We start from the raw sequence: 14,835 nt of genomic DNA on the forward strand, positions 1-14,835 counted from the left end.
AGAGGTAGTTTTATGTAAGTGAATGTTGAGTGCATCTTAGCTATTTGAGCATGTGATTTTATTTTCCCTTTGTTTTGTTGAGGTCTTAAAACTCTCTGCTACCCTTTGGAGAATGTTCAAAAGGCACTAAAGAGAGAAGATACGAGAAAGGACATTTTTGATGCCTATTTCCATGGCATGACCTTGTTGCCCAAGAGGAAGGAGAGGACCATGAGCAGAACAGAGCATGAAAGAGCTTTTCTTTGGGTAATAACAGTGTGAGGTGAAATCTTTGTCATCTCCTCCATCCAGAGTTTTGTTGTACTCATTTTCTGTATTTGCTTCAGCTCATTACTTGAAGGGACTGAAGACTGTAACTTGTCCTAGCAAAAAAACTCTCTAAGATGCTTCAGGTAAGTCCTTATAAGATCTTACCAGGCAGTTTATCTAACTGTTCTGATCAGTGTCTTCCTCAGTCTAAAGAGAAACATTAATGTCTTTCCCACTGAGGTAAAGTGCTCTCTGACTCTGCAGATTAAAACAGATCTATGACTCCTCCAGCATTTTCTTCATGACTGCCATTCCTACTTTGCAGCACACCTGCCATCTGAACATGCACTGGAAGATGGTGAGTTTTTGTGACCTTTTTGAGCGTTTGTGACTCTTAATAAGTTATGGATGTAACTGCAGACTTGCACAGTGCATACTTTCATGAAGGAAAGCCACTGGGTGTCCACATTTTTGCATCATAAGAAATGATATCCATTATGCCTTTTACAACACTTCTAGAAAAACAAATATATGAGTGGAGGATTTTTTCTTGTTTGTTTCATTTTGGTTGGGGCTTGTTTGTTGGTTTTACTTTGTTGTTTATTCTTTCTGCTTAATTTCAAAAGCCTAATTTAAAATGCCTGATCTGCGGTAGTCTTACACATATGGGACACCACAGAAGTGTCATTAGCTATGAAAAATAACAAAGATTTCTATTTGATTGATTAGTAATTAGCTTATGTAACTTCTTTTTCAGAAATTGTCTGACAGGCATGTTGCCAATGAAGATGCTCAGTTTCAATACCAACCTGTTTGTGTGTGGAACTCAGCTATGACGAGACAGTACAAACTATATGTTACACAATTAAAAATTTGTTGAAATTCCCAGTCTATTATTCTTAGCATTTTTTCCAAAAATTAAACTAAATTGGCATGTTCTTGCATTTGATAAACTAGTCACTTCTATATTTATTGGAGCAATAATTTAGAAAGAGGCAGTGCTTATTTTAATCCATTTGAAAAATATCTTGCCTATGGCTCCTTTTCTGAGTGTCTTGAACAGCATGTCTGTCTCACAACTATTTTTCCATGGTTTGCCTTTCCTTGAGTATTAGTAGCTATATCTTCAGTTTCAAAGTAACTTCTTAATCTCTGGCTGTTTACCAAGCACAGGTGACATAATTGTCATGGGGAGAATGGGAAAAAAACAACCTGATTTGTCTAAAATCAGATGGGGAGTCCTACCAGGCATAACTGTACCATATTCCCAGAAATTGTGTTGAGTACCTCTTTCCCTTGATTATCTATTTATTTACTTTTATTTTCCTGCTTTTCTTCCCAATCCCATCTGCAGAATGCTTTTATAAAAATAAATAAATGAAAATCCATTAAAGGATTAGGTTTCCACGATGTATTGTTAGGTGCATGTAATATGATCAAAAATCAATTTTAGAAAGTAACTTCTTGGTATGATTTTACTGTAGTTTTGCATTCCTTGAATAATGTTGTATATATCACGGCAGAATGGACCATGGATTTGTTCTAATTAATCATAAAGCTCTCTTCTCTAGTCTTTCATTTTTCTTCGTATCTCAGAGGCTGGCAGAGAAAGGGAAGAAAAACTGCTTCACTGTTAGGAAAGTTATGCAATTTAGTGGCTTTTATGGGAGTCCTTGTGGACACTGGCATAAGAAATATGAGAAGGGACAGGAGAAAAAGGTAGATGGTTGGCTTTTGAACAGGGAGAGGTGAGCTTTCAATGGCTTCCTCCAAAGTTTTTTAGATTTCTCTTTCTCAGTGTAACACTCAGCTGCCTTACAAGTTATGTCCTGAGCCTTGTTGGTCTGAGACTGAAACAAGCAAAATAACTCAAGGGTTTTGATTTGAAGGTCAGTTCTCATTCCTTCACGCAGGTGTACCATCTTTGTAATGCATTCTCACAACAAAATGTCTGCAATCTGGCAAAATTAGTAGAAGCTTTTGCATGGACACTGAACATAGCAGAGAGAGAGCTCTTTGTCAGCATCCCTGTCCCGCCAGTTCAAGGAACATGGCAGCCCATGATCTCCTAGAGTGTGATGATTCACTAATGAAGAAATAGGAAAATTATATGAGAGAGAGCTATTTATATATCTGTGTCACCACATGCTGCTGGGATAAAGAGTCTGTCTCTTTCACGTTCAAAGTGTAAACCAGCAGGTACTCAAGCCTACACCGAAAATCTTATTTTTTCTTACCCTTGCAGATGTTGTGCAGTACATGGCATGTGGAGATGACACAGGCATCTACATCTTCATTAGCAGCAAAGAGTTTCCACAGGCTATATTGGTTTATCTTTGTTTGCCTCATTAACTTACTTGTTTCTAAAAGCCCAAAACAAACTTTTAATCAGGTAAAATCCTGGTTGATTGTTCTGATTCGGAAATGGTATAACATGTACTAGTATCTTATTGTTATTGATCTTCCTACTGCAAGCCCTTCTGGTGGATTGCACCACAGCATGCACCTGTCATCTTGGCCAACTATAGCCTAACCAGCACTGTGCAGGTGTTCTGCAAAGTTAACATTCACTTCTTTGTTGACCTTTGGTTGTCATGTGTTTTTATTTTTCTTAATGATACATGTTAGAATCCTTTTGGAGTCATGGAGTTCCTACTCTCTAAAAGGAGCTTATGTTTCTACACATGTTTATGCATCCAGTTCAAGGATAAGGCAGTGATTAATAACAGCATGCTGTTCTCGTCCAGGAACAGCAAACAGGTCCTATAGCCCTCCAGCATCCTATAAAGATTGACACTTCCTTTAGCATTGTCTGAGTTCCTACAGGATAAAACTTTTGCTCCCATCAGTGTTAGTAATGCATAGAGGTAAAATTTGACTTACAAAAGATTTAAAACAGTTGGTAGATAGCATCTGAATTAGAATTCTCAGCTGTGCAAAGCTGAAAGATGTAGTCTCCAGAACAGCCACTGTCCGGCTCTTTTTTCCAGACACAGTTTTCAGACATGGGGCAGACTAAAATGAAAAATCTGCTGATACAAGGTTATGATTTTTGGGAACAGGCTGGCCAGGTGTACCTTGGTTTTCTCATTATGTTCAGTCAGGCTTCTTTGGCTGACTGCAATGCACTTTTTGTGGGTTATTTAATTTTCCTTCCTGGTATAGATTGAGTTGCAATCAGCCTGCATTCAAGCAATACACTCTGAGGAGGTGAATCACTACCAGTATTCATTTGAAAAGCCCAGTGTGTATATAATAAAGTACATTATATAATATGTGTTTGCATGTATTTTAAGTTTATTTGTATATACAGTATATTCTACATGTGTTGTGTTCAGGAAGAAAGTTTAAAATGTACACATGTAGTAGAATATATATATTACATATGTATATTACAGACGTATAACACCATGACACTGCTTCTATTAAACATCCCCTTTAATTACATTTTTCATACACTTAATATTATTTCTTATACTTTTGTAACAGTCATTATTCACCCTACTTTTGTGGCACCTTCTTCCTTCACTCCTGCCTAGCATCAATCTCAGAGGCAAAACAACTTTCTATGGACATAATGGTTTTAATATTTTTACTTGAGATAGGTGGGTTTACATGGAAAATTCTCTATCTGAATAGCTTTGTCATATTTGCAAGAGTTCATCAAATTCACTATTGTTCAAATGTCAAAACTGGAACCCAACATGTAGGTCAATACGTGGCTATTGAAACAGGCTGACGTGACAGTAGCGGAGTACGCTGTGGTGTGTTTGTGGTGCCAAGAAGCCATGCAAACCCAGCAGTGACTATTCACTTCTGTACAGTCACCTGCGGTGACTGTGTCCCCAGATGGAGGGGGAAACCTCCCTGCAAAACTCAGCTCATCAAGAGAGATATGAGCAGGACTGAGTCATCTTCTCACTGTGTCCACAGAAAAGTTGATGATACATGTCTGAGGAAGAATTCCTTTGTGGTGTGGAAACTGCTCCTGAAAGTCACTACCAGCATTACACAAGGGGCCATTCATGGTGTTCTGGAGGAGACCTGGGCAGAAAAATTATCAGAAATCCTCAGCTAAATGAAAGGCACTATTCTGGCTCAGAGGATTAGAAGAAGAAGCAATATTTTCTGCATCAAGCAGTAAGAAAAGTCTGAAAATAACTCCAACGGAAAATGAGAAGGGGCATAGAGGGCCCTTTTTTTGCCAATCCAGCTGCTCAACACAGTGCTGTGATGGCTGTGGGAGACTCGCCATGTGCAACAGAATCTGCCTCGGACAGGTTTGGCAGTTCTGATTCAGAGCACCAGTACAAGTGCACAGGCAAACCAGGTGCTCTCCAGAAAAGCAAAGCTTGCAAACAAAATCTGGGTTACCCTGTCATCTCTCTTCAAAGATGGTGTGCAGATATCTGTTGGTGTTCTTGGGATGACTGCCTTGAACTGTGTCAGTGAAAGGAGCTAACACTGTTGCTGGAGTAGGGAGTGGTTCCAGTGGTTCTCCTGCTGACCAGCTGTTCAAGGCTTCAAATACAGCCCCAGCGAGTGCTTGTCTCTAAAAGACTCTTAAAGGATATAAGCTACTTGGATTCTAGTAAGACAAAAAAATATAAGGTAAAGCACTGGCTGTCACTATTCATGGCAAGCACAGTTCTTCATTCATCATACACTAGTAGTTGTGTCTTTACCATCTTGTAAATCCATTGGGCTGTCTCCAGAGTCTACGTTTATCTCCTGTCCTATTCTTGGATGGTGCATGTAGTGAACTTAATAGATTACTTAAATTTACAGTAAATATCATGTGCAGCTCTCACATGCTAAGAGCTGAGAAGCTGCTAGCTCCTCTTTTACAATGTAAATGTCTCTGTCTCTTGGTTTTCTTTGTGTGTGTAGGGCACAGCTGTCTCCTTCATGCTGCCTTTTTCCTGATGCATGTTAATGATTTACCTGCCCTGAACAGGTCAACCATTATTTCTGTCCTCCCCCAACACTCACAAACTTGCCTGATGGTTCAAATTACCTTTGCTCCTGAAGTGCATGGAAAAGCAAGGATTCTTACTGTCTTTATGGGCTCCAAAGAAAGAAAAGCTGTTGATGCTAACACTGTTGGCATCAAATGTGTTAGAGCTGTTAGTTTGCATCTGGTTGTTGTTTTTTGGCTTGCTTTTCTTTTTTGCATTAATGACAACAGCTGTGTATTTTTGAAGCCACCGGGTAACCTACTTTTTATCGCTTTGAACCCCAGTGTCACATTTTTTCTTAGCCAAGGCAGCCCTATCAGGCAGGGCAAAACAGATTTTGCAACAGAGGAGGAGTATTAGTTGCTGGCTAAGCCACATCCCTCTGGACAAAGTTAAGACTTACTACCTTTGAGGCTCCCAAGAACTCTGTCTGAGCAGGGATGTGGTGGTTCCTAAAGTTTGTTTTTTGTTTTTCTTGCCCAATATTTTAGACAAAAAAATGGGTTTGAACCAAGAAACAAAAAATGGTTCTAACTTCTGATTGCCAAAGGGAAAAGGGGATGATTTAATTTTGTTATGTGATTGTTCCCCTCCTAGGTGAGACATACAGTATTGCTCAATGGTTTATCATATTTTGACATATCCCTTTTGGCCAAACCCAATGATCTTATTAAGACGCTCTTTCAAAAGCCCAGGGATTTCATAATCTGTTATAATCCTTACAATTCCAATAGAAGCATGAAGCAAATCCTAAAGGAAAAGATCCTCTTCCTACTCCCCACCCTAATCAATCACTCAGTGTTATGGAGCTTCTGCAGGATCTCTGTTACAAACTGTATTCCACATCCCGCCATCTATTTGTCAGCTTCTCATAATGTTTCCACACTTTTAACAAGCTTTCTGTGGTGGTTCTGCCTCTTGTTATCACAAACTTCAGGTTTGAGCTTTGAGCTTCTTGTTGTCCTCCAACTCAGAGACTCCTTATGCATCTTTGCATTGACATTGACCATGCATTCATTTCACAGCATTAGCTCACAGACCCTTCATCTTGTGCATTTCTGCACATCTCAAATGAGTTTGCCTCTTTTCTTCAAGTTGCCTTCATATTCTCTCCCTCCTCACTGTTTTTGCAGTCTTTTGACTCAAGCAATCATCTCCATGCTTACCATCTCAAAAAGCTATATTTTCTAGCCTTTTGTGGACTAAAATGATAGACCAACTTAAATGGAGCACCTGTTTACACACTAGAAATTCCCAGTTACCTTTCTTTGTGCCCCATACTTGTCTAGATGGGAGTCACTGGGGACAGTTACTGTCATGCTGAACATCCTCTAAGAGAGGAGTATATTTTGGGGTGGGAGTGTTCCCAAAAGCAGCGAGCCAAAGCTGACTGGTTGTGTTTTTTTTTTTAAAAAGGAATTTTTACACTTTCCTGGTGTTGCCTTGGGTGACACTTAGCTGCCATGGATCCCAAAGCAACGCCAAGAAGCCAGTTTTCCTTCCTCCATGGTAGTGAGATTGAGATCTAAGGGCATTTGGAGAACCCCTTAACACCACACCAGTGGGTACCACAACAGTTGGAAAAGCAGCTGTCACAGGACCACCAAACAGTTTAGCTTGGAAGGGTCCTTGAAGAACCTATTTCCAGCCACCTTTCTGTGGGGAAGGACAGCATTCCCTAGACAAGGTTGTTCAGAAGTCCTCTCCAGGCTGGCCTTGAACACTGTCTGGAATGGAACATCCACACCTTCTCTAGGCAACCTGTGCCAGTGCCTCAACACCCTCACAATGGAGAACTTATTCCTAATATCCAATCTAAACTTACCCTCTTTCAGTTTAAAGCCATTTCCCCCTTATCATATCACTACACGCCCTTGTTAAAAGTCCCTTCCCATCTTTCCTATAGCCCCGCTGAGGCAGTAAAAGGTACTATAAGATCTCCCTGAAGACTTCTCTTCAGGCTGAACAGCCCAAATTCCCTCTGCTTTTGCTCACAGGGGAAGTTCTCCAACTCTCGGATCGCACTTGCGGCTGCTCTGGTCTCGCTCACGATGGTTCCCAACCCCTAGCCCTGAGCCTCGATCGAGTGAGAGGCGCCGGGCGGGCCGGGGCGGAGCAGAGCGGTGCAGGGGGCGGTGCAGGGGGCGGTGCAGGGGGCGGTGCAGGGGGCGGTGCAGGGGCGGTGCAGGGGGAGGTGCAGGGGGCGGTGCAGGGGCGGTGCAGGGGCGGTGCAGGGGGCGGTGCCGGGGCGGTGCGGGCCGCCCCCTCGGCGCCCTCCCGCGGGCCGCGCGGTGTCGCCGCGCAGTTGCCGCCCGGCGGTGCGGGGACAGGTGGGGCGCGCTGCTGCCACGTGAGTGGGTCCGGCGGGAGCGGGAAAGCGGAGCGCGGCGCAGCGCGGCGATCTTGGGAGCAGGAGCCTTCGGCGTTCTTCCGCAGGGTCTGTCCCGCGCTGGGCGTGCAGGGCTGGGCGGGACGGGACGGGACGGGACGGGTCCGGGGCTGCCTCCTGCCTACCTTCCTTTGAAACTCCCTGGTTGCTCCCGTGTACCTCTTCTCTCTCCCGCAACCCCTGGCTGCTCCGCGCTGAGCTTTTTTGCTCCGCACCTTCGTCCTCTGGGTGCGCCTGCATCCCTGGTCCCTCTCCCTCTCCGCACCCTCTATGCCATACTTCCAGACTCTCAGGCTCCCTGTGGTGCTTCCTCCTCCAACCCCACTGAGTGTGCTTCACCCTGCGGTGCCTTGCCTCCAAGCATTCTCACTGTGCCCTACGCCGCACCGCGTCTGTGCTCCTAAACCCTTTCACCCGGTCTGGCACCAAGCAGTTCTTGTTCCTTCAAACCCTCTGGCTGTGCCCCACACCTCCCGGTGCCTGTCTCTCAAGGACCTGTGGCTGTGCCTCCCATGAACAGAACTCTCCTTCCTGTCATGAACAAGTTATATCGAGGCACGTGCATGATCCCACTGCATCAGGGACCTTATTGTTGAAAAATGCTGTTTCTTCCCACACCTTTTGATCCCAAAGGGTGATCCCAGGCAGCAAGAAACGGAGGTTTTTCTCTTCAAGGGTGAAGGTTGGAGACAGTCAGGGGAGAGGTGTGGCCCATGTGCTTAAGAAGGTGATATTAAAATGTAGGGCTGGAGGGGTGATGTCTAGCCAGGGGTTGTCTGGCAAGCTGGAAGGGTGGCTATCTGGCTTGCTGCCTTCTTCGTCTTTGGAGACAGGTCACCTTTGCTGCCATGTGGGGCAGGTCTGTCCTTAAGGACTGGCCACATAGGCAGTGAGGCCAGGAGCCAAGGAGGCAGGTCCGCGCCAGCTGGGGGGGGGGTTGATGAGGCTACATTGGAGCTGCCTCTTAGATTTACTTGTCCTTTGCAACTGTAGCTGTCATGTACATTGTTATAGAATTGTAAGTTTGTGGATACTTCATTTGTGAATACGTTTTGAATTGAAACTTTGGTTGGGTCTTGGGTGTCGCTACCACCAAGACAAAATAGTGTGATGCTTGAAAAGTCATAGTGAGGCAGCAAACCAGCTCTTACAGATTTTTTTTTTTTTTTTTGCTTGCATAGGAAATCAAGGTATGTTAATTAAAGGTATTCAGGCAAACCAGAAAACTTACAGGCATGTATGGATACTCTCTTACTTCATTGTAATTCAGTTCTTCCCAGACCCATGTGTAGGTCTGTACTGAGCCCTACTACCATGTGGGAGAAGTTCCAACAAGTTTTTCTGGTTGTTGGGAGCAGCCTGGGAACATGCTGCCTGATTTATTCTGCTGCTCAACACTTGGGGTGCTGCCCGGAACGCACTCGAGCTGCCTTGGAGCTGCCTCAGGTAGAGGTGGAATCATGGTGTATTGACATGGCATTAGGCAGCATGGATGTACCCTGGAAACACTTCCCTGAGGAGTGGGAGTGCTTGTGCTCACAGGTTTACCTGAAGAAAATGTACAAAGACCTAGAATTTGAAAACCTAGAGAAACATAGGCTTAAAGTGAGGCACTGGAAGAGTTTGCCCAGAGAAGCTGTGGATGCCCCAGCCTTGGAAGGCCCAGGCTGGATGAAGCTCTGAACAGCGTGGTCCAGTGAAAGGTGTCCCTGGCCATGGCAGGAGTTTGGAGCTAGGTGATCTTTCCAACCCAGGCCATTCTATGATTCTTTGAAATTCTTGCTAAGCAGCACCTCTGTTGATAATACAGAATAATGCAAATTTATGGTATTTCAATACAATGTGATCTTTCTATTTAGAACTTATTGGTAGAGCAAGACAGGTTCTGGTACAGGAAGCAATATTCATGGAATGTGTTGGGAAAGATGCCACAGCATTAGTCAAGTAATACAAGCCAAATAGGATTTAACTCATTATGAAACTCAGGAAATACCATGAAATGCCTATCAACTAGTGGCATATCAGTAAAAGAACTAATCAGGGGCATTTTTGTATTTTGACATGACTTGATGGCATTTGCCAAGTGTGAACCCCATGCCTTTCCAGACTTTGTTTCTCGCTGCTGCAATAAACTGGCAAACTTCCCCCCACCCCCACTGTGGACTTCTGCTCTTCTTCTTGAAACTGCTTCTGCACAGTGTGTCTGTTTCCTCTGGCGTGCCCGTATCTGGTTGCCTAACACACAAATTTCTGGAGGTGTGGGCAGCTGCAGAGTGAGGCAGAGGCACAAGCAGCACATGGGATGGGCATGGGAGGCATGTGTGGGGTGAGGGAAGTGGGTGAATGTCACCTCTGTGCCATGTTCAAGGTCAGGAGGTGGAAGGGAGCCAAGATCCCTTTATGGATCTTCATTAGCTGCTTGTGAAATTGTGTTTGTTGTACTGTGGATCTAGCTTGGCAGACTTCATGTGGCATCTCTCCCCCTGATGACTGCCTCGGCATGGCTGTCAGAGGCTGCTGCCCATAATTTTCCTGGTGAAGGCTGGTGTGCTGAAATAAGATGGTGTAGATATCAGTTATGGGTTTAGACTAACTGTGTTTTTTTGCCTGGAGTGGCTCAAGGACAACTTGTAAAATAGGGATAGTAGAGCTATAGTACATAGGCAAATATGAATTGGTAGGATGTTGACATCTTCAGTGGCACAACATATTTTATACAAATAATGTCATAGCCCAACATTCATATTCTCTTCAGGCTAATGGATGCCTGAAACTTTAAGCTGCTTCTCAAAGCCTGGGCAACTGGAAAGGAAGAAATACTCGTTCCCCTCACTATTCCTCTGTCCCTCACTGCAGCTCTTCACTATTCTGGTTTTCTTTCATGAAGTCACAGCATGTGACACATGGGCAGTGTGTCACATGGGCAGTGTTTTTATCAGTTTCTTGTTGCCCAAGTATGTATTAAATTCAAGAAATGGCAGACTTAGGTGTGTTTTTGTCTACTGCAGTTTATGGATTGTTAACTTCAAACAGCAGTTTTGGTAGGCCTGAGTACTTAAAGGGAAGTTGGTCTTTGCTTGAAAGCTGCCCTGAAAGCTGAGTGGTTATTCTGCATTTTTCCACAGTGCTAGGGAGCAAGTCCCATGTGCTTGCCCTGGGACCTCACCCAATACTGAGGCTCATTGCTGCATGTAAAGAGCAAATACGGCCTCAAGGGTGGAAACAAAACGTTTTACTCCTCAAAAAGATGAGATTATTAGAACAAAAGAATTAATAAAACTAGTAGTTAATTTTGTAAGCCAATTGTACTTTTTTTAAACAGCTCAGTTTAAAGGGTACCTCTAAAGCTAGAAGGACATGCAGTAATTTAAGTGCCTCTTGTCACATTTCCAATTTTCCAAAAGTTTGGCAAAGTTGCCAGTGATGTAGCAATTAAAATTTTTTTTTCCATGTATATGACATTTAGTTGAAATCCAAAACATAAAAAGTTAAATATGTGAGTTTACACTGATGAGAGACACCAGAATAACTTAGGTGTTTCTTATCTTTACTTGTCTTTGGTTTCAGTGTTTAATGCTGACCATTGACATGCAAATATTGAATAGTTAGTTGGTTTTCATTTTGCTTTTTGGTCATTTTTTTCTATTTTTAATCAATTCACAAAGTAAAATGCTTTCAATGTGTCTGTCAAGATGTCTTTTTTTTTCTTCTGCATGTTTTTTGTTTTTTCATTCTGTCTGCTTATGATGGCTACACAAAGCAATTTATCACTGAAGATGTTGATTAGAAAACACCTATAAGTGATTCGTGAATGGAGTAATGTGAGATGAATAAACAGTTTAGAGAACCACAGATTTAAGTGTCTTTAAGTGTTGTCTTGGTTCTCGATGAGAGTCAGAGGAATTGAATTTCAGTAGCATTTAATTTCAAAATCCTGAGGTAGCAGGATCTTTCAAAATCTCTTAAAAACTACTTGTGAAGCTTATCCAGTCCAAAGCAAACTCTGGCTTCCACCTGCAGAGAGGCACACATGTCACAAGGAGGACAAATACAGGTGTCAGTAAACTCTATGAATCACCTTATTTGCTAGGAGCAATGGTATTCGGATTGCCCCTTTACACTGTGCCAGGGTAAAAGCAGCAAACACATGAACCCTTATCTCCACTCCACTTATGATACCTACTTGGGCTGATGCTGCAGTTTCCCCAACATTTCTCTTATTCCACCTGCTTTTCTTTGCATATGCTTCTTGTGTCACTTTTGTTTTGGACTGGAGTATTTATTGGTGAAAGCTGGTACTAAGAAGCACTGAGGAAACAGTCTGGGTTAAAAAAAACCCTTTCTTTTTCTGTGAGGCTTGCTCTGCTGTGCTGAGTCTGTTTCTCAATCTGTTTTATTATGCAGCCAGAAAAATGGTTGTTCCAGCAGAAGTCAAGGGTGACATAGGAGCAGGTATGAGTAATGGGGAGAGAGGTTGATTAAAATTACATTGCTACTATTAAAAGTGCTCTTATAATTGCAAACTTACCCTGTAAACAGCCAGACTTGCTCTGCTTGAGCAGGCTGTGCTCAAGAGAAGCTGCTTGTAGCAGCTTTATGAATTCCTACATGCTGCCTGCCTGTGTTTAATTGTATTGTGAAATTCTTTGTAGTTTGGATTATGTTTTATATTGATATGGGCCTTGCACTTTGGGCTCTGTGCCTGGAACCTCTATTCAAAGACTTTTTTTTTTTTTTTTTTTAAAGCAATGCCTCACTGAATGCATGTGAATATGAGCATAAGTTTGTCTAGTGCACTGCAAAACCCTGTGCAAAGAAATAGGATGTACTGTGTGAAAAGCTGCTAAGTTTCAACAGGCATCTCATGGGCTGGAATTCAAGAGAATGCTCCTATCCCAGTGATGGCATTCAGGGTTTATGGCTATGCCTGAGATAAAAATATAGCTTACTCTATTCCTTTTTTTCTTTGTTTTCTAACAAAAGAAGGGGATGACTCTTGCTGGACTCTGACTCACAAAGATCAGTTTGTTGATTTGGAAATAATTTGCATTGTATCATCAGTCCTGAAATGACTTAAAGCCAAGTCACAAAAACCTGATTCAGTGGTTCTCTGTATGCTTTTAGAGTATGGGAATGGTTCACATTGGTACTGTGTTCTTTCTTTTAGGAAAGTTGTGGTGTTATGAATAGATGGAGATGGGCCTGTGGAAATGTCTGTAGTCAGTTCAGAGAAGTGGTAGCTGGCAAGGTTTCCTTTTGTACAGGTGAAAATTACTTGGATTCAAGTATATTGCAAGAGAACAGTGTGTTTTACAGTATTTGCATTCTTTACATCCACAATAATCCCTTTTGTATTTGTTTAAATGTACAGTTGGAAAAATCTAGATAAAATACACTCTTTATCATTTTGTAGTCAGAGTTCTAGCTTGTTTGTTCCGTGCTGAAGAAAAAAAAATCACTTTTTAGTCTTTAGCTCTACAGAAGGGGTGTGACAAGCTTAATGAAATTATTATAACTACTATTATTATTACTTTGGATGTGTCCTTGTCCCCTTTTGTCTCTTGTGAATGAGAATTGTAGAATATACAACTGATCAAAGCCAAGAGGATAATGAAGCAAACTCAAATGTTCACTGTCGACTTGGAAATGAAACCTTTCATAAAATTACTTGTAAGGTACTTCTTGAAAGTCTTGTTACAATCACTCTCATTATTTCTGCTGTGCTGACAATATTGTTTCTGCAGCACCTGTTGTTCTGTAACAAGTCAGGTTGTTTGGGAGTTTGCTTAAGTTTGTTTTTACATGAAAAAGGAAAACAACCTTTTAAGACAAGACTGTAAATAGCCTTGTGCCATAGCCCTTAGATATTTAGGAAGTCAACTCAGTTTAACTTCTAACTAGGAGCATGGCAGATTTTCGAAAGAGAGGAGGGAATGAAAAATACAGGTGCCATTAGAATACTCTGTGGCTCTCTTCAACTAGTCCTTTAATAACTGCTTGAAATCTTAAGGGGTAAGTATTCTCCATCTGAATTTCAGATCATCCTGAAACAGCTTTTTGTAAACTGAAGCGATCCACTTAATCAGTTAGGGAAGCTTATCAGAAAGTTGTGGAGAAAATGTTCCTGAACATTGACTGGACCATGTTGAGTTCTGATTTGCTCTGAAGTTTTTTCCAGTTTTGAAATGAGGTTGCTATTTTATTTTAAAACTGAACATCTCATATACCCCATTTGAACTGCATTTAAAAGTATGGAATGGAAAATTGCCTCTGGAGGTGTGGAAATTGTGCAATCTGGTGTTCTTGCTTTTATCCTGTAGAGAGTTTACGCATATTGTTGTAAAATGTGATATTTCATCAGTTGCTTTCATCCAAGGTGCTGAAGCATCACCCTTGATTGAATCTAAAAAGACTTCTGTGATAAGTGAGGGAGTCACTTTTAGAGACCATGAAATTATATGACCTTGGCTCATTCTTTGAGATGACTGCAGCGGGAAGAGATCCAGTCTTCCTTTCCAGTCAGTGGGATGGCATCACACTTTTTGGATATGGTCAGCTGGTTGAACCTGCACCTGAATAATGTATATATAAGACAAAGAATATGTGCAAAAGCAAATTGTTTGGCTTAAGTGTGAGCAATAGAGTCATTGCGAAGTGAGGCAGAAGAAGAGTAGAAGCAAACCAGGTTTGCTTTCATGATGAGGGCTGTGGTGTGGCTTTAGGTTCAGAAAAGGGGGTGTGGCCCACTAGTTTTGCATATTAACTGGAGTATTGAACGAGCACACAACACTTTGGTTTTGTTTACAGCTTTGCTGTGTTAATTGGTAGCAGACATGCCCCTTTTTCTCTGGGGGCTGAGAACTTCATACAGAGAGTGAACCAAACCCACTGACGGATCTCTCCTGCAAGGCTTTGAAACTTGTATGTCAAAATACTATTTTTGATAACTTAAATGCATAGCTATACATAAGTCTAATTTTCTTTTGTATTGGAGACAGTCCAGTTTTATCCTGTTATACTGCTGTAGCATGCTGAGTAGACTGTTAGACACTTGTCTGTTTCTAGTATACTGGTGTTTTAAAGGAGCATTAGTATTAGGCTGAGTACTCTGCTGCTTGCCAAGCTTCTTTATTGGAAGTATTATTGTCTCCTGTGTTATTCTGATGTTGCATATCCATTGTTTAATGCACTTTGTTGATGGGATCTCTTTTTTTTTTTTTAAGCTATTTGTATTTGGCA

At 42.0% G+C, this 14,835-nt stretch overlaps 1 protein-coding gene across 1 annotated transcript in view; it reads left to right on the forward strand.

The window, feature by feature from the left end:
- The first annotated feature begins 7,476 nt into the window (after positions 1–7,476).
- ELOVL7 (ELOVL fatty acid elongase 7) overlaps positions 7,477–14,835 on the forward strand; it is a 31,664-nt gene continuing 24,305 nt past the window's right edge. Inside the window, exon 1 of the mRNA XM_058823763.1 lies at positions 7,477–7,644. The gene's annotated coding sequence lies outside the window, so the exon portion shown is untranslated. The remainder of the gene's footprint in view (positions 7,645–14,835) is intronic.

Source organism: Ammospiza caudacuta, chromosome Z (genome assembly GCF_027887145.1).
Source record: "Ammospiza caudacuta isolate bAmmCau1 chromosome Z, bAmmCau1.pri, whole genome shotgun sequence".
Taxonomy (NCBI): domain Eukaryota; kingdom Metazoa; phylum Chordata; class Aves; order Passeriformes; family Passerellidae; genus Ammospiza; species Ammospiza caudacuta.